The 18,600-nt window shown below is 39.9% G+C and overlaps 1 protein-coding gene across 1 annotated transcript in view; it reads right to left on the bottom strand.

The window, feature by feature from the left end:
• Window positions 1–18,600, bottom strand: part of IL1RAPL2 (interleukin 1 receptor accessory protein like 2) — a gene marked incomplete at both ends in the record, with an annotated part of 321,698 nt that overhangs the window by 74,841 nt on the left and 228,257 nt on the right. The window lies entirely within an intron of this gene.

Here is an 18,600-nt window from a genome sequence, read left to right as displayed (position 1 = left end):
GCACAGTTGTGTAGTCCTGAAGATCCATGTGGATGCACAGATTTATCCCTTCACATACAGCCAGTACAGAGTAACTGAAAGTCACACACACTTAACCATAAACATGCAGCAGAAGTAGAGTCAGGATCTCTGTCTGTATCCAAGAAATCCTGCCAGGTTTCAGGGAGTGGGAAGCATAGATGCCAGTGTTTGAATAGAATGTGAGGAAATTATTCAGAGTTTAATAAAACATACATCTGAGTAAATGGCCAGGAAAAGTGATGTATCCTATTAACATACCTCAATTTTAGAACAGCTCTCCTGAGGCTGGATGCTAGGTAGAGACAATTCTTAAGTCTCTCACTTTTTCTTTTCTTTTTTCCTTTTAAAAAGATCCTTTCTTCTCCACCAGAATGTTTTCATGGTGCTTTTCTTCTTGCTGAGAGGTGATAACTTTCTCTAGCTTTCTGTTTGTCTCCTCCTGCCTTTCTGACATTACTTTTCTTTTTCCTTCCCTCCCTTCAATCTCTGCTCCACTTTTTATTGTATTTCCTCCCATCTCTCCCTTTTTCTGCCGCTGCTGTAAGCATCATTCTCATTTCCCTACCTTTCATAGGGTGTTAATATTTAAGTGATAGCAGAACCTGTCTGCAGAACCCTCTTAGAGTTCCTGGAGAAAGACAAACCTCCCAACCCCATTTTCATAATTTCTAAAACATCACCATGATTTTTTTGAGACATCTAGATGTATTAACACTGGCATTATGAATTCTTTGTGTGAATCCTTCTCTGAATAGAACATGGAAACTAATCCAGGTAAAGAGAGTTGTGCAAATAGAAGTGAACAGAGAGCCACAACTATGAAGAGCACATGGCTGAGTAATCATTGCCTTTATGGTTGGAGCTGCAGGCTATATGAAATCCCTTTCAGGATTGTTAAACATTTAATTGTACATAATTATTAAAGCTTCAGTTCCTCATCACTAACTGGTTCTTCCTTAGAATTCCATTGAATCATACAATTCATGGTGAATACAGCAATGGATGTAGGAAGTTCTGGGTCTACATAATGCATAATTGCTCTAATTTATTCTTAATAACAACAAGTTGGTGGTAATGAATTAGCCCTTTTGTCTGAATACCCAGGGACAGCACATTGCAGGCAAAGGGACAAGATGTTTGACTAAGGCAATGGCTCTGCTACAGCTTCCATCATTTTCTGCCACAGATGGGACCATTGAGAAGCAGGAGAGGACTAGGTGGGAAAGCACAACTTGCCTTGGGAAAGTTCACTTGAAGCCAATAAACTGGGTCATTAGCAGCCCTGGATAAAATACCATGTCCAGATGTATTATTTTCCTGGTAATTTGCAGTACCTTTGAAAATTTGGCTCCTTACCTCTGAGAAGTTGGGGAAAAGCACATTGCCTCCAGACACATGGAATACACATACACTACACTATGTTAAAAAAAGCCACAGCCTAAAATGCAACAATTAAAATTCAGGGAACTAAACAGGGAAAGAACAGATAAAAAACCTATGAGCATCTGTTTTCATTTTATCAGGGTATCTCAGTGCCTGAAGTTGCAGATGATGGTAAAACCATCAGGTACAATGAACATGTCCATTCCTGGTACAGCTATTTATGAGCTCATCTTTCAGGTAGTACAGAACAAACCTGAGATTTACTCAACAGGATAAGGCTTTGCAGGCTCCTAGGCAAACCACAAGCTTTATATATTACTTTTCTCTGGTAAGAGGCAGAATCAGACTATGCACCTCCATTTCCTTGGGAATAGCTAAATAAAACTTTGGGTTTAGACTTATTACTTCATAAAATAGAGAATGGATGAAAAAAGCAGACTCTTCTGAACACCAGAAACAGCTAACTTTCACAGTCTATTTTACTCTCCTACCTTAACATGCTTCCAAATGGAATTTTCTAGCAGAAAAATCAGAGCTAACTGCATAACAACAACAGCTTCTGGAATCAAATCCCTCTTTTCAGACATTTAGGCATATGTAACTAGAGCTTAGCTCTTTATTTATAGAGAAATAAAACCAGAAATAGAGTTGGTGCATAAAAAGTAAGCATAATCTGATATTTGTTTAGTGTAAACTCAGAATATCAAAGGGGTTTATTAAAACAATCTGTTACCTCAGAATCTGCATGTACAGGCACAGACAAGCAACACTAAGAACAAGAAAGTATTTTGAAGTATAAGATACCTTTATATTAGCATAACTGTATAGCAAGGAGTGTGCTGGCATAACTATTTCAATTTTTTAAAATCCTGACACTTATGAAATCAAACTTTTGCCATACAGGTGTATCTCCCAGATTCCCCACTATCACAAATTCTCTTGCAGCAAACAAAACTGGAGGTTCAGGAGAGATTTTGGGGTGGGAACCCTGTGGTACATGAGCTCTGCTTTGTTCTGGAGCAAGACAATCACTAGGACTCTGAGGTCTGCATCTTGAACACATTCTGCCTTGGCCAGTTATTAGAAACAGCACATTTTAGCCTGAACTAGGCTATTTTCTCTCATGTACTGGTCCTCTACAGACTGTACTTGTAAATAAAGGCATATTCACACATAATTGACCATCATACTAGAAATTTCACTCTGGCTATGTAACAAGGTCCAGATCCTGCTGACTTTAAAAGGGTTTTAAAATCAAGTCATTTATGTAACTCCAGGTCCAGGGGTTAACACTGGACATCTAGCTTTTTGGAGGGACAGAGGCAGAAGGGCTCTCTGAACTCTCATTCCACAAGTCCCAGGAGGAGGTCAGACAGCAGCACATCTTGAATTGGGCAAAGCCCAGTTCCTGACTGACACTGATGAAGAGCCACAGGCTAACAAGCTGCTGTATTTCTTTATCACCTCCCCTAAAAAAGCCTGTGCTGCAAGTCTGGGATACACTCACAGCATCATCACAACCTAATCACTTATTGTTACACACTTCAGCCTAATAGACACAAGAGCTCTCCATCACCAATTCCAGCTCCCCCTACATGTAACTCACAGATTAAGCCATGTGGCACTGTGCTGAACACAGCAGAGATTCTGGTCTTTTCCTCTTTGCTTCTCAGGATGAAGCTGACATATAAATCCTCTGCTAAGGGTAGAGTACCTCAGGAGGAAGTCTAATTGCTGATAAAGGCTGATTTCCAGCTTGCCACAATGAGGATGAAATGCAACACCATGGAACAGCTCTCCCAGCCCTCAGCTAACAGTGAAACACCTCACAATGGGTCACCTTCTTCCTCTCTGCAAACCCATGGTCTGCAGAGACACCATCCCATCCCCCTTCTTGCTCTTCCATGGCTACAACACTGATGGATACATATCCATCAGAAACTGCTTCCAGGTTCTCTCAGAAGCTGCAAACCTTCTGACAGATGGCTCCTCCTTCCCTCATCTGCTCCTAAATAGGTGATAAACATGGATTTTAGCACTTCCATCAGGCAAATCATTCCCACCAGATTTCTCTCCTATAGACCAGGTTGAATTTAAGCCCATAAAGCTCCCAGGCTGTGGAGCTCAAATCCCTCAACACAACCAAATCCTACCAGAGACAAGTAATACCAATGCCAAAAGACACAGAACTGGGCAAGAGGGAATCCATACTGGGAATATACATGGACCACATCATGAAGGAATACTTGTAACTCAGGCCTGAGTCTCTGGGGATTTGGCAATGTTTTATTATGTGCTGGCTCTCTATTCTCATTTAAAGCACAACTGAAAAACAAAAATGCATGGAGCTTTACACACCACACCAAAGGGTTTTATTTTTCCAAGGTTAAATGTACCAAGGTTGGCTGATACACAGAACAAAAATGAATATTGTAAACCAAAGGCGACTCCAATGAAGGGGAGAGAGAATGATGCATCTGACTCCATCATCAGGAGGCCAATGAATTACTTTATTATATATACTATGTACATTTCATCTAAACTGAATCTGCCCTGCACTCACTCTTGCTCACAACTGCTCAGAACTGCACTCATCTCTGATTCTCTCGTGACTGTCCCGTGGCAGTCCCACACACACACACACACATTGGCCCTGATAGGCAAAGAGAACAAAACCTCCTCATTTTGGGGAAGCAATCTCCATACTGCATTCTACTTTAGCAAAACACAGGCACAGCAAGTGAGATAAGAATTGTGTTTTCCTTCTTCTCTGCTTGTCTCACAGCTTCTCTCTGTTCAGAGGGCATGTGAGTACCACAAATGAACAAACCTCAAGGAACAAAAAGTAAAAAGAAAAATCACTGACTTTTTGATTGTGCAATTGTGTTTTCTCTTTGTGAACATCTGAGAGAATCATTCATTCATATTCTGAATGGGAAAAGGCAACTGAAACAGGTGGTCTATTACTAGATCCATTAAACAAGAGATTTATGCATTACATATCCATCTTGAGGCAATTAGGCTGATCTTTTTTTTTTCTCTTTTATGGCTTCATTGAAAATTTTTGGCAATAAAGCAATTAAAAAGTAACTATCAAAGCATTTATCTATGATATCAAAGACAACCAGCCTTTATCAGAGAAAGGCTGCTTCACTTTCCATCTTTAGAAAATACAAATTTAGAGACAACATTCACACTTAAGACAGTGACATAATGCTGCCATTGTTCCAAGCCTGAATGGTGAATGATGGGGTATGGACTATCTAAATCATTGTTTGCTTTCTCTTTTGGAAAATGATTCTTTTAAGTTTGACTTTAATCTCACAAAGCATCCAGAGAAATAAAATTGCTGTAAAATAAATCTTGAAGTAAGCTTACTGCATGTGCTTTGGGTTTGTACAGATACTGTCCTAATAGGGGAGCACAAAATCCACATGGAATAATGATTTTCAAAGCTCAGGTTGATACGACAGCTGGAGCCAGCCAGACACTAAAACATAAAACAATGTCTGCTGCAATTGGCTGCAAGTGCTGCAAAGATTTTTTTAAAGATACTTCACATCAGTGGTAGAAACCAGTCTGGGACATAGATCCCAAAATCTCCTCCAAGAAGAGGCAACAAAAAGGGGATATGCAGAATGCAGTCCTCATAGTTCCCTTCCCCACCCCCCCTACTCCCCAAAAACTCTCAATTTGTAGATTCTTTCTTCAACCACCAAAGCAGTCAAAGCTCTGTCAGTAATCTAAACAATCCAGGGACTGGGCACACACTGACTGAGAGCAAACTACAGAGACTGATGCCATTGCCTCAGGTGTAAGAACCTGCTGTGGCTGCCAGACTGTGCCTGAGCATGGCCTCATCCCTGGAAACAGTCATGGTCAGGTTGGACAGGGCTCTGAGTGACCTGGTCTAGTTGAAGACATCCCTCCTCCTTGTAGGGGTGATGGACTAGATGACATTCAAAGGTCCCTTCCAACTCAAACCGCTCTACAATTCAATAATTTTGGGCACTAGAGATGTTTCTACCTCTCCAACCACACACATTGATATATTTCAACAGCAAAGATCAGAAGTGTATTAAAGAAGCTGACAAATGGAATCTAATTTAATAATTTGATTATGGAATTTAAATTAACTGCAATGAAGTGGTGAACAGAAAGCAAGAAGAGGTACACTGCCAAACTCATCAACATCTTGGGATTTTACCAAGAGCCTAAATCTTTTTAAGATCTCCACCTTCTTAAATCATAACACAGTGGAGGCTGAACCAGGAAGGGTCTTGAGAGATCAGCTCACCCACCCCTAGCTCCCAAGGCTGGCCAAGTATTAGTAAGCTAGCAAGACTTAGCTGCATTTTTTTACTGCTACTCTGAGTAAATTATTATACAGCCTGCTCTCTGTTGTGTGGATACTCAGATGTGGGATGACCTGGAAAGCCATAAATCCATTAACATAAGCTCTGTGGGATACACTGTGGGAAATGGAGAAGCTGGATAGCAGTTCTTAAAGTGCAGCTCTAATGATGTACTTACAGGTAGAGCACTATCTACATTTACAGGAAACAAAAGGCAAAAAGCCCCTTGAGTCTGATATGTTAGTCAGTCTTGTGATTTATAAATAACCAATTCTTGATTTCTGAAAGCCAGTGATTCCATATATCCTAAAAAGCAGAGTGCACAGCCACACAATATTCTGTAGGATTAAACCCAGAAATTACATTCTGTTCAGAGCAGAGCACACATTGCAAATGGAGCTCTTGGTCTTATTCCACCCTACGTTAGATAAGTTCGGTAGTTCTGGAAGTACTGCAGCACATTGTGAATGATGGATGAAACGAGAAATCTCTGCTCAGTGCACAGCAAGTAGCCAACTCCCTCCTGTGCTGCATCGTTTGCTTTCAAGGTACTTAATATGCAACTTCAGTGAGAGACATTCAGAAAATCCCAGTGAGTCCATTTGTCTCAAAAATAAAACTAGAATGTTGCAGTTTTGTCCCTGGGCTTCAGTTGTTTTTATTCAATTTTGATTTTATTTCTGCCTACCTCCATCCAGTGAGCTCCCTTGTCAGGGTGCATTATGGACTCAAAACATAAACATCTACCACTGCTGGTTGCTCAGTTACAGGAGAGGTTTAAGAGTCTGGTTGCTTCATCTCTCACTAATCAGACAACTTGTACTGCATGAATACTTCTTCTTGAAAATGTACCGTAAGTGAATAATCCATCACTTTTTTTAATCAGGGGCCACAGAACCACATTGTTTTCTGCTGCACTTTGGACAGCTTGATTTCTATAAAATATAATTCAAGCCACAAGCAGTTTGGATTGGCTTTCACTGAGCTGATTTTCCATTAAATACAATTTGCTGAACAGAATTACCATGGAGGATGAAAGATTTAGTCTTTTGATAACAAGCAGCACAAGCTGGCTTACAAAAATTTACATAAAGGTTTAAGACATGGCTTCACTTTTGTTGAGTTGTAGAGTCAATACTCCCTGGCTATATTACTGTACTGTTTCAGGTTGCTGTATTGGGTTCATGCTCAGCTGCTATGCTGCTCCTGAAAGGTTAAAACTGCAAAACCTGGCTATGTTATTGCTGTGTCTCTAGTCGCTCACTCCTGCTGGATAGTTTGTATCATCAATTTTCTACTTGCAATAATTGCAGACGATATATTACTTCCTACATGCATGGGCAGAGGTCAGAAGTTGCTTCATTCCTGTCCAAGTGCAATGGCCTCTGTAATCCCATTAGGAATGTTTAAATAAGAAAAGCAATAAAACCGTTTCATACCTGAATGCACTTCTGCTGAATCTCTATAGTTAGTAATGGGGCATGGCAGAAAGAGAAAAGGATTAGCCCTATCACCACAATTCCTCCCACGAGGAGGTTTGTTCCTTCAAAGGAGAAGACAGGAAATTATTTAGAGATTTTATAGTGTTATAGTTTTATTTACTCCTTTATTGGCAATGTAAGGCTGTACACACAGCCTTTACGCAGATAATTTATTACTAGATACAGAATTTCAGTCTAAAGATACAAAATTTGCCTGAGGAAGAACACTAAGTCTTTCCTCTGCCCTTCTGCCAGGCTCCCTTTGAAGTCCATGGACCAAGAGTGAGGCACATATTCAGCACAGTGGAAGCATGGGATGCCAGGTTTGCTTGGATCAGCTGTCAAGACCCTTTCAGCTGACAGCATGGTGCTGGCTTCCAGGTGTCAGGAAGGTGTTTATGTTTCTTTCTCAGCAGCATCCAACCTCACTATAAATGCCTGTAAATTTGTTTGAAGCCATCATTAAAGCAACATCCACTGTGGGAATGCCCTGGGTGCTCCACTGGTCCATCACTAATTATCGTTCAGCCAATGTGGTATTTTAATAACACCCAGCTCTAAAAATGCATTTATTTTTATGTACATATCAAAGCCCTGACAGCTTTATTTGCTTGGAAGGGAGGGTGGAACTGTTCCAGCAGACTTTCTATTTCCCACCAATTCCCTCAAGGATATTAAGGGCAGAGAGCAGAGTGGGTAATTCCCATCTCTGGGTAGAAAATGAGTCAGACTAGTTATGCAACAGGGGCTGTCACTGATTAAGAAGGATGCTATATTCAGGTAGACAACTGGCCAGAAACAGATGCTATTTGTGGGCATAACTGAGAATTAGCAAATTGGCTGTTTATTAAAACAGGTGTTTGTGGGGACTCACGTGTCTGACACTGCAGATGTGACATCCTGCTAGAGAACATTGGTTCCCTTCCCAGTTACACTTACGCTTCAACTGAGTTGATGCAGGAACTAAATTAGATTCAACAGAGTCAGCATCAGCTTTGAAAACTGGTAATTTCAATCAGAGATATAGCAAAAAAAAAAAAAAAAACCCCAACAAATTTTTACTCATGCCAGCTGTTCTGCTGCCCATTTTTGATCTCATAATCATTCATTATTGTATGGTCAAAAAACCCCCCAAAACCTCCTTAAAAATGTTTCTCTGGTTTCCATTAGAAGAACATCAATAAAACCCAGCAAGCAATCTCCTCACACATATTTCCAAAATTCCCAAAGATCTAGAAAAAAAAATCCTATTCATATCGCAAGGAATAGGAACACAAGCAGAGAAATGTCTCCTCAGATGGAAATTTAGCTCATGTCAGAGCAGGAACATCACAATGTCACTATAAGGCCATGCATACTTTCCTACAGGAAACATAATTCCCATTGATATTTTAGTTCTAGGTGTGTCTGAAGTGTCATCACTCGGGTGCCATGGGCAGCAGGCTTCATTTTGGGAGTTCACATCATTGCATCATTTCTTTAAAAGGCATGCCATGGTGCCAGAAACATATAACACCACACCAAACATATCAGGTCATTTATTTTTGACACAAAAAAAAGACAACAATTATTCTACATTTGTAACACATTAATGATGGGTGCCTCTCCATGTGACTGAACCTTGCTAGACAGAAGTTCCTTTGGCTTGTACTGTAACAGAACACAGTGAACTAGAGTGGGCCTGGATGTATCAATGCAGTTTTAGCATCTCTGTTCATAATTTAGACCCTCAACCACTCTCCTTTGTCACCTAATTTTTGCTGTGCCGAAAGTTGACATAAACCAAACTTCTGAAAACATCTCCCTAAATGCTTAAAGTGATGTTTCTGGACATGATGTAATTTTTACATAGTTATGCAGGATAACAGAATCACAATTCAAAAAATACTATTTGCAGCAGAAATTTGCCAAAGCTCTCTCAATCAAAAGATATTTGTACTTTTAATTAATGTGGCCTTAGAAACAAGATTAATGGAAACTCTGAAAGGGATTTCAGTGCTTGAGACTGTAAGGTAAATAACTATGGGAAAGAAAATGATGCAAATACACCAATCCTTACAAGTTAGTTACAGGACAGTCTCATATGACAGAAAAAAAAAAAGAATCTGCATGGTCGCTTTTGCTGAAATGTTGGTAAAACACCTCACTACACAGCTGGCACAGAATATTGCACAAGACAGGTGGGAACCAATGTTCTAAAGAAAAAAAAATCAGGACAGAAAACAAGATGCTTGCAAATTCCCAGGCAGGATTTACTCATATCTCCTTTAAAAGCTACTCTGCTAACCTAAGGCAGCCACACCCGTAGTTACACACTACAGTGCTGTGATTCACTTGTGCATTTCCTGGCGTTTTTTACAGGCAAAACTACAACTGATAACCCCCAAGTGCTGCTAAAAAATTCAGGTGTTTGGAATCACAAGTTTGTTTAAGTCTTCTGACTGAGAGGCATTTCACACAAGGGAGGTTAGGCTGTGAAGGTATGAATTGTGAGAGGTGGGGGTTTAAAATCTTGACACGGAGAGAAGCAGCATGCTTGCCTGCCACAGAATAACTGCTCAAATGCAACAGATCCCCTCTCAGATCTGTGCCCACAGGGTGAATAACAACTTGGTAACTACACACCACTCACTATGCCAGGTGATATTTAGAAAAGTTAAACCACAGTCCTAAATAAAAGCACTTGGTCAATGATCTTCAGTAAAGCAGATTCCTTATTGCACACAGGGCAGTCTCTTCAAGTCAGTTTGCAAAGTGAGTTAAGCAGGAAGGGCAGGTGAATTCCAGTAAAACTAAACCAAAAGTACCCACTGCACTTACAAATGAAATCTCTGCCTACTCTATATGCATTCACTTCCTTGGGGCAGTGCTCAAATGTTACAGCAAAGCGGTTTTCTGCTTGCAATGTTTTTTAATATCAACAATTGGAATGACAGGCTGCAGAATATTATCTATAAACTGGATTTCAAATTCATCAAAACAGATGAGGAAATCATTAAAAAGAGCTTACAGTAATGTGATTGGGAAACAGAAATCCTGATTTGATCAGCCTGCCCAATCATAAGTTTCACTTTTCAAACTCTGCATATTCAGGACTTGACAATACGCTATTCAAAATAGTGCGTCATGTCCAGAAGCATTTCGAGGATGTATCCAAGGAAACATCCACATGGACAATCTTTTCCATCATAAAGAGAGACAAAATTCAGAGAATAGAATGTTTGCTAATATTTTATCATCTCACTAGTAATGAAAAAACACACTTAACACATCGGTTGTTTTCCTTTTTAAAATTAAAATGACTGCATCCTAAGTATTTAAATTCTCAAGTCAATCCACTGAGTTTGATCAGAGAAATGTGAAAAACACTTTGAGTTTGCAAATGGTTACATCACCTTTGGCCAGGAAAGCACATAGCACCATTTACAAACTTCATCACTGACATTATAGCAGAGGCATATTCAGTTCACTTAAATTTGCAACTCTGCTGGATACAAAATGAAATTTTCTTAGGCCTTTTAATTAATGCAGTGTACAAAACCATCAGTGAAATTTGTATTAGAGTATATATAAAACATTGCTCAAGTAAGTGTTTAGGCTCCCGTGAGCTGAAGTAACTGCACACCTGACTGTGCATCAATGAGATCTCCATGGATGTTTTCATGACTAATTATATTCACTTATTCACAGGACTAGAGCCAAGAATGTTAAAATTAGTAAGCTTCTCATACAGTATGAGCACATAATAAATACCCACTCAGCAGCAGAAAGTTCCAGTCATCATTCACCACGTGGTTTGTTTTAAACTAAAAAAGTATGGCAGAAGTCAGAGTGTCTCTGCTGCCTTTCCTGAGATTACTGCTTCCTCTATTTTTTACTTTCCATCTGATTAGGGGTTCTGGGAAGTCACGTAACATGTGTCTTCAGTAGGTAATAAAAATATCTCTTAATTTCAAGAGAAGCCTTGCTTTGACTGTCTTTCATTTGGTCTTCATTGGATTGCAATATCTAACACTAAAACTGTAGCTCAATCTTGTTCTAATGGTCGAAGTTCAATTACCTAATACAAACTATTTGTTTCTGTAGGATGGAGACAAGCACAAGGGTATTGAGGATGGAGGTAAGAGCAACATTTATCAAACTTGGATTAAATGAAGCAAAGATTTGGTGAGTAGAATTCCATTTTGCTTCTTTTGAAGGACTATGACAGCTTTGATTTTCACAGCCTCTAAGATCATGACGTTACGGTATTGAAATTTTAAGAAATAAAAATTATACCATCAGTCTTCATTTTCTGCATTGCTGCCTTTGGAACAGATTACAAAATACAATTTTCTATTATTTTTCAGTGAAGTAGGAAAAAATCACGAGAACACTTAGTCTAGATTTTAATCTTCCCTGCCCACTGAACAGCAGTGCTGTGATGCACGACCCTGACCTTTCCCAGCCCCGTATATTTTGACTGTTTGCCCACTCAGCTCCATCCCTACGTTTTAGTGAGGCCGTAAACAAAAGATGTGGAATGGCATGCCCAGCAAATCACAGAATGCTGAAAAGGTCAAAATAGTAGTGCTGAATGTTTCTACTCTGTAATTTACAGAATATATGAGGCATTCACAGCTTAATAACTCATTCACATGACAAACACTGTAGAAGGAATGTAAAATGGCAGCACATGAATTTCTTCCAGTGACAGTGCTTCCAACAAGCATGGAAAATGGTGCAAACTTTGCCCTGTGGTTCTCTTTTCTGGAACATTAATATTGTCTGACTTTCAATGCACAATAGCATATGTCTGTGGATGGTGAAGTTAAATGTCTCTGTGTTTGCAGTCAGGCTCAGAGCCCAAAAAGGCAAGGTCCCTGAGGCAAAAATCCAGGTCAAAGCTTTTTCTGTCTGCGCTCCTTCTTTGCCCTTCTTGGAGCACTTTCCCAAAACCAGGTGAATTTATTGTCACAACGTTCCTGAAAACTAGAGAAGCAATATCCTCACCTTAAACGGGGACAGAGCCCTGGTCAAGGTCAAGAGAGTTATAGCAGAAAAAAGCCCCACAACTCTTATCAACAGCCCTCAGCCCCTGCTCTCCACCAAGACCATCTTTTCTACTTCCTGTCCATGGGTTGAACTTAATTTTTGCAGAAATAAATTTGTGCCCATTTCCCAGACACCAGTCAAATCAAGTAAATTGAGAAACTAAACAAGAGATCCTTTAGCCAAGCTTAGCACAGCTGCATGTCTGTGGCAGCTGAAATGATGGTTGCACTGGTTGATGGCAGTTTAATCCTAATGAAATGCTACAGGTCCATGTCCTGGACACCCCCACACTACAGTCACCACTTTCAGAGGAAGATTTACTAGAGCAAGATGATTTGAGGCATTCCTCAATCATCATAAGTTAGCTAATGCCCTTGGATGAGTGCCCTGGGACAGCTGTAAGTCAGGATATACTGAAGTGTTTCCTCTTAACCACTTTCTTGGAACAAAAAGAAGACAACAGATTGATCTATAGTATTGCTGTTTCAAAACTAACTGAAAGAGTGTCAGTCTGACACCAATTAATCAGTTTTTCTATACAGGCAGACTCATGTTCCCCTAAGAGTGTATACTGACCTAACATCCACTGAACAAAACATAAGCAATAAATAATTTATAGAAGCATAGAAAAAAATCTGGAAAGTGCTAAATCTTAATTTCTGATGTATCTGTGCCAATTCCATGGATCCCAATGAGTGTAAAAACCATGGATCAGCAGTCAGAATTCAACTTGTCTTTCCAAGTCCATTTAAACAAAAGAAAGAAGTGTGCCAATGAAATGTACTGTTACACAGATGAAAACCTGGATTAACCATACAAAAGGCCAAACAACTGTGGATTTACACCAGCTGAACCACAGATCCCAGCCCAGGTCTCTGAAGTGCAGCATTTCACCATTATCCCCGAGAGAAGAAGGGATATTAACAACAGACCAAATTAGCATCAAAGCATTAGCAGTAATACACTTTGGGTATTTAGGGAACTACTTCTAAACCTAAATGTCAGACAATTTGTCTCTAATATTCCCTGCAGATTAGTACAGAATGATTGCAGTAGATGTAAATCCTGCCTCCTTTGCTACAGGCACGTACAGCTGAAATAGCTGAGATGTATCCTTTGTGCTGCAAAGGAAGGCAGGTCCTAAAGACCATCCCCTCAGTTTCTCTTAATTTCCTAGTAAAAATTGCTCCTTTATGTACTTCTGTGAAGAACCACGGAGCTTTTGGTACATGAGTCTGTACTGCTGGGAGGAGATGATTTTTCAGCACCATGTCTGGGGTGATTTCACACAGCAAGTCTGTAGCCTGGTGAAGGGAGGGGAACAACGTGTGAGGTTGGGTCCATCCATGGGAAGAACAGGGATTTCCCAGCTTATCTGTGGGAGGAGGTGGATGCAGCTAAGAGCCATGGATGACTGGGAGAACATGTGGAGGAGACAGCAGTGAAGGTACCAGCTTGCTCCTCCAGACAGCAACACTACAGGGAGACAGGGCTGTGAGATGAAAGTGCAGTGTGAGGAGAACTGGGAATGGAGGGAACTAAATTTTTGCTGTGTTGGGGTGGAGGGGACACTACCCACAGGTCTTCTCTGCCTTTAGTCCCACCTTCCCTCTGCTCTGTCATTCAGATCACTCAGACCTGAATTTGTGAGGCGGTGTGGGTCACTCCACACAGACAGAATAAGGCAGTAGGACATGATTTGGGGCAATACTGTCACCTATCACCCACCCAGGCCTTGCACTGGGAAAGAGCAGTGAGTCTCTATGGATAACCTTCAGACAGCCTCTTTGCTGACTCAGGACCCACTTGGATCAGGTCTCCCCTGATTCCTCAACGTTTGTCTCTTCTGTGCTGTCCCAGATGAGCTGGGAGTGCAAAGCTCTGGGTTTGACCCAGCTCACAGAAACCCAGATCTCCCTCTGAGAGCCCCTGCTAAACCCTAGGCTGGAGAATGCCTAGGAGGAGCTGAGGGAGGAAAGAAAGGCGCCATGGAGTAACCAACATCCAGGATCCCTGTTTTCTGTAGGTACCCACTCCATTCCTGAGCAGTTACTGCACCTGACCCTTTAATCAAACCCCAAATCAAAAGGCATGTCCACAACACTCAAGAGGCCTCACCACAGACAAGAATCAGGGCTCTTTCCACACTGCAAGCCCACTAAATAAGAATTTCTTACGGAGTTCAGTTTTAAATCGCTTGCTCTAATTGATGCATTTTACCGTTCAAATTTTCTGTGTTGCTTTCTGTCCAAGATCATCACTCTATTCAAGTGCTTCTCAAACACCTGTATCTTTAAATATGAAAGAATGCAAGATTTAATGAGCAAATCTGTAATGAGACAGTGCTGGATTGTCTTGAATAAACAGGCTTGGTATGAAATGAATGCCTCAAATATCTTGCAGGGCTTTCTTTGTTAAAAATTATTGTTTAAGAAGAGAAGTGGCATCTCAGTGAAAATTAAGACTGTGGAAAGTGAAGTGGTATATTTAAAATGTCAGTAAATGCATGCATTTTCACTCCTCAAATAATTCCTTCCAGCCACTGTTGCAAACCAAAAAGACTTTTTTATTCCTGACTATTTTTAGTCTATTCCTATACCTGTCAGCAGATGTAACTTTGTACATTCCCTTGCACTTGTTTTACAGTAGCTCTATTGATCTTTATTGATCTGCCTAATAATGAGTCCCAGGGAATTGTGCTGTTAAATCTTTTAGAAACAAAATCTTTCTGAACAGTTCAGCTATTAGGAATAATGACAATCCTCATAAACTAGGTGTTTTCTTTCCTCAGCATCTTTAGAAACAGAGACACTACCGTGGTAAAAAATGAGTTAAACCCCTTGACATCCTTCCTGTTCAGGAAAATGAATTAACACAGAGGATTCTTGCTTTGTTTTGTAAGACTCTTGATACATTTCTTAAGTAAACACCTGAAAGCAAAACCAGAGCATAGCTGAAAAGCAAATGATATGTAAATTATATATTCAATTAATGTAGACCCAAACATGCAAGATTCATTCCACTCAACTGATTCATTCATAAGAAGACTAACTTAACACTGCACTCACTGTAATACATGGAACAGAATTAACAGATTTAGCATCCATTTTGATATTGCATTTTTAGCTTTTTTGATACTCTGTGAAACACACAAATGAAAAATAGCAGCCATGGTGCAAGCTAGAGAGCTCTGGCAGCTGCTTATACATGCACTGGCTAGATATAGATCCTTACAGATCTGTGTCCAGCCAAAAATCAGCAGAGCACAATGGTTCTTCCTTTCTCCCACAAATGCCTCTGTCCCACTGTTTCTACACCAGCTGAGAGCTGGCAGCACAACAGCTCCAGGGATCAGTGGGATTTTGGCTTCTTGGTGCTACTAAAACTGTGCAAATTCAGAGGAGAAACCTACTCTGTAATCATGTAATCAAAACACAAAAGAGTGGTTTTCCTTTTTTCTATGTTCTCAAAGCACAAAGAGTGAACAAAGTTAGCTGGAAAAGAATGAAACAAATAAATTAAGAAATCAGCAGAGCAACATACCAACATGTCATCTTTAGACTTACAGCACAGCATGCTCCACTTGCTGTCAGGCAGCTGTATGTGAAAGCAGATAACAGATCTTTAAAACTTACTGCTCACAGCCCCAAGACACCTGACTGAGGTCTCAATCTTTACTCTTCTAAATCACGTAAGGAATTCTTTAAACCCAGGGATTTGGCACGAACAATCCATAAACACATTTAGGTTTATATGGCCAAAGTAACAGCAAGCTCCTGCTCCAAAAAAGGGGCCCTTGAACAACTCAACTATGAATCACACACTGGCATTCACTTTAATAAATGCCCAGTCAGAGCTTCACATGGGAGATGGTCTTCAAGGCCTTCTGCCAAAGCCATCCCATCTCCTGGGCACAAGAGCTGAGCATTTTGGCCTGTACTATCAAATTTGATTTTGATATCATGAAGATAACTTAGGATTTTTTTTTTTTTTTTGAGGAAGAACATTTTATTATCAGAGTAATGCCATATATTTGCAAAACATAATAAGAACAAACATTATTTGTTAATACCAAGGTGGAGAAACATTAAATCTATCACATACCACTCAATCAAGAACTATTTCTATACCGACCTCAATGCAAAAAAACTAAAACACAAATAAAATTGGGGGTTTTTTTCTAGTTTTGTTTTTTCAAAAAGAAAGCAGCAAATGGACAATTAAAAAAAATCAGTCATTATTTTCTAGGTCAACCCAGAGATGAAATGATTATCTGACTTGGTAAAGCAAATGAGTGAAAGTGTTTTGGACTATTTCTCCAGTCCTCTGGGATGCTCTTTTGTCCTGCTGTCAACCCTCCCGTCTTTGGCTCTGTTTCTCCACAACAAGCAAATACAGAAAACAAGAAAGAAGAAAATTCCAGTTTCTGCTTCTCTCTAATCTTGATGGGATTGGTTTTAGATCTCTGTCACATTCCAAAGAAAAACAGAAAACAGAAAATACATTCCTGCTCTTTAAGAAGAACAAGGCAGGCTCTGGAACATGTTTGAAGCCTGAAGGAGATCTTTTATCCACTGTCAATAAGAATGGTGCATACCTGTTTTCACTAAAACTTCCTGAAAGATCTGAAAGCTAAAAGGTGAATATTGAAGTTTGCAGTAAGGCCAAATATGCTGCTAAATAGTTAGGCCACTGCCTAGAGGCCTGGGGAGATTTTGCATTGCATCGTGCTAATCATTAAGGATAAAGAGAGTAAATAATTATTAATCTCCTCTATATAGAGAGGAAAGACAGCTATTTCTTTTAAGATTAGCTTTCCAAGAGAAAGCTAAAATAATCTCTGCAGAACAAGTAGATGGATTAAACTCCATTTCTTTTGTAGCTTAGTGACACATTCATACTTGCATAACTACTGAAAAATCAGGCAAATTGGGTGATTTGACTCCATGGGCATGTAAAACAGAAATTTCCTTTTAATATCTAATAAAATATCAATTAATGACAATTTTTCAAAACTCCTAGGAGCTTAACAAGATTTCAATGAAGTGACCTTGTAGGTCCTTACACAGAACTTCCCCCCACCTTACATTGTACAATCCAATAATTCCCGGTCCCTCAAGGCTGTGGCACATTTCAGAGGCCAGCACAGCCTTCCTGCCCCAAGCTGCTGGTAGCCTCCACAAGGTGGTGTTCCCTGAGAATCTTCCAGCTATATCTATTTGCCAAGTTAAATCAAGAGGGAAATCAATAAACTTCACTGCAAAAAGAAGTTAAGGATTCATCATATGAATATGGTTTAGTGGCAATAACCAAACCTATTAAAATATCAGAAAAAAAAAAAGCACCATATGTAAATTCCCTGATCTTAAGGGACAACTAATGGATTACATTCCAGCATATAAAGATGCAAGATTTGTATTTCCCTCTAGAGATATTCCAAAATCCTATTACTGAGCCACATCTCCACGGAGAGGAGGGGGTTTGCTTTAATTTTTTTAATCAAACCTCCTTTTAATCAGCCAGAACAAAATGTTTTCACGCAAACAACAACAAAGAATTCAGCGCAAAACCAACAGAGTCCTGCTGGAACAGGGGAACTTGGAGGAGAAAATGAAGAGAAAATGAAAATGCAGGAAACAAAGATGTGTACTCTGAGTGCATTTATTACACAGATGTATACAGGGACAATGTGATCCCAAAGGAAATCATTAGACAGTTGACTTTTAAGAAGTTTGACCAGGAGACTGAATTCAAGCTTTTGGACTGATCCAAACTTCAGTGACTGGGTTTTGCTGGTAACTTGGGTAGGGTTTTAACTATGGCTCTAGAGCCATTTCATATTCTCTTAGGGGCAATTTCTGTTCAGCCACAGATATTCCAGGCCTTGGAGGGGAACCTAAATATGCAGATTTGCACCTGCCTGCAGAATTCATCTGGCACTGGCTGCTGCCCAGATCCACTGCTGTCTTCCCTGTGCAAGCCCTTACAGAATCCTCAGTCAATTCAGGTGTATGAGAGAAAGCCAATCTTTAACATTCACTAAGGTCACAAATAATTTATATTCTCACATTCAAGAGTTCAAGCCCCATTTTTAAACACTTCATAGCATCCACAGTGCTTCTCTGACACTGTTTGGCACTGGTTTAAGAACAAGGAGTGCCCTTGTACCCAAGCACAGTCCTGTAGAATTTCACAAACACAAACAGCTTTACCACAATGTCACCTGCCCTCTTAAAATGTTTCACACTGACCTTGCTTGCCATTAAACACCATTCCACCTCTGAATTCTAGACAGCTTTGGTATAAAGGAGGAAGAGAGTCAAGCT

Source organism: Fringilla coelebs, assembly GCF_963513975.1.
Source record: "Fringilla coelebs genome assembly, chromosome: 11".
In the NCBI taxonomy this organism is placed as follows: domain Eukaryota; kingdom Metazoa; phylum Chordata; class Aves; order Passeriformes; family Fringillidae; genus Fringilla; species Fringilla coelebs.
The sequence above is the reverse complement of the archived record's forward strand: the minus strand, read 5'-3'. Positions and strand labels throughout refer to the sequence as shown.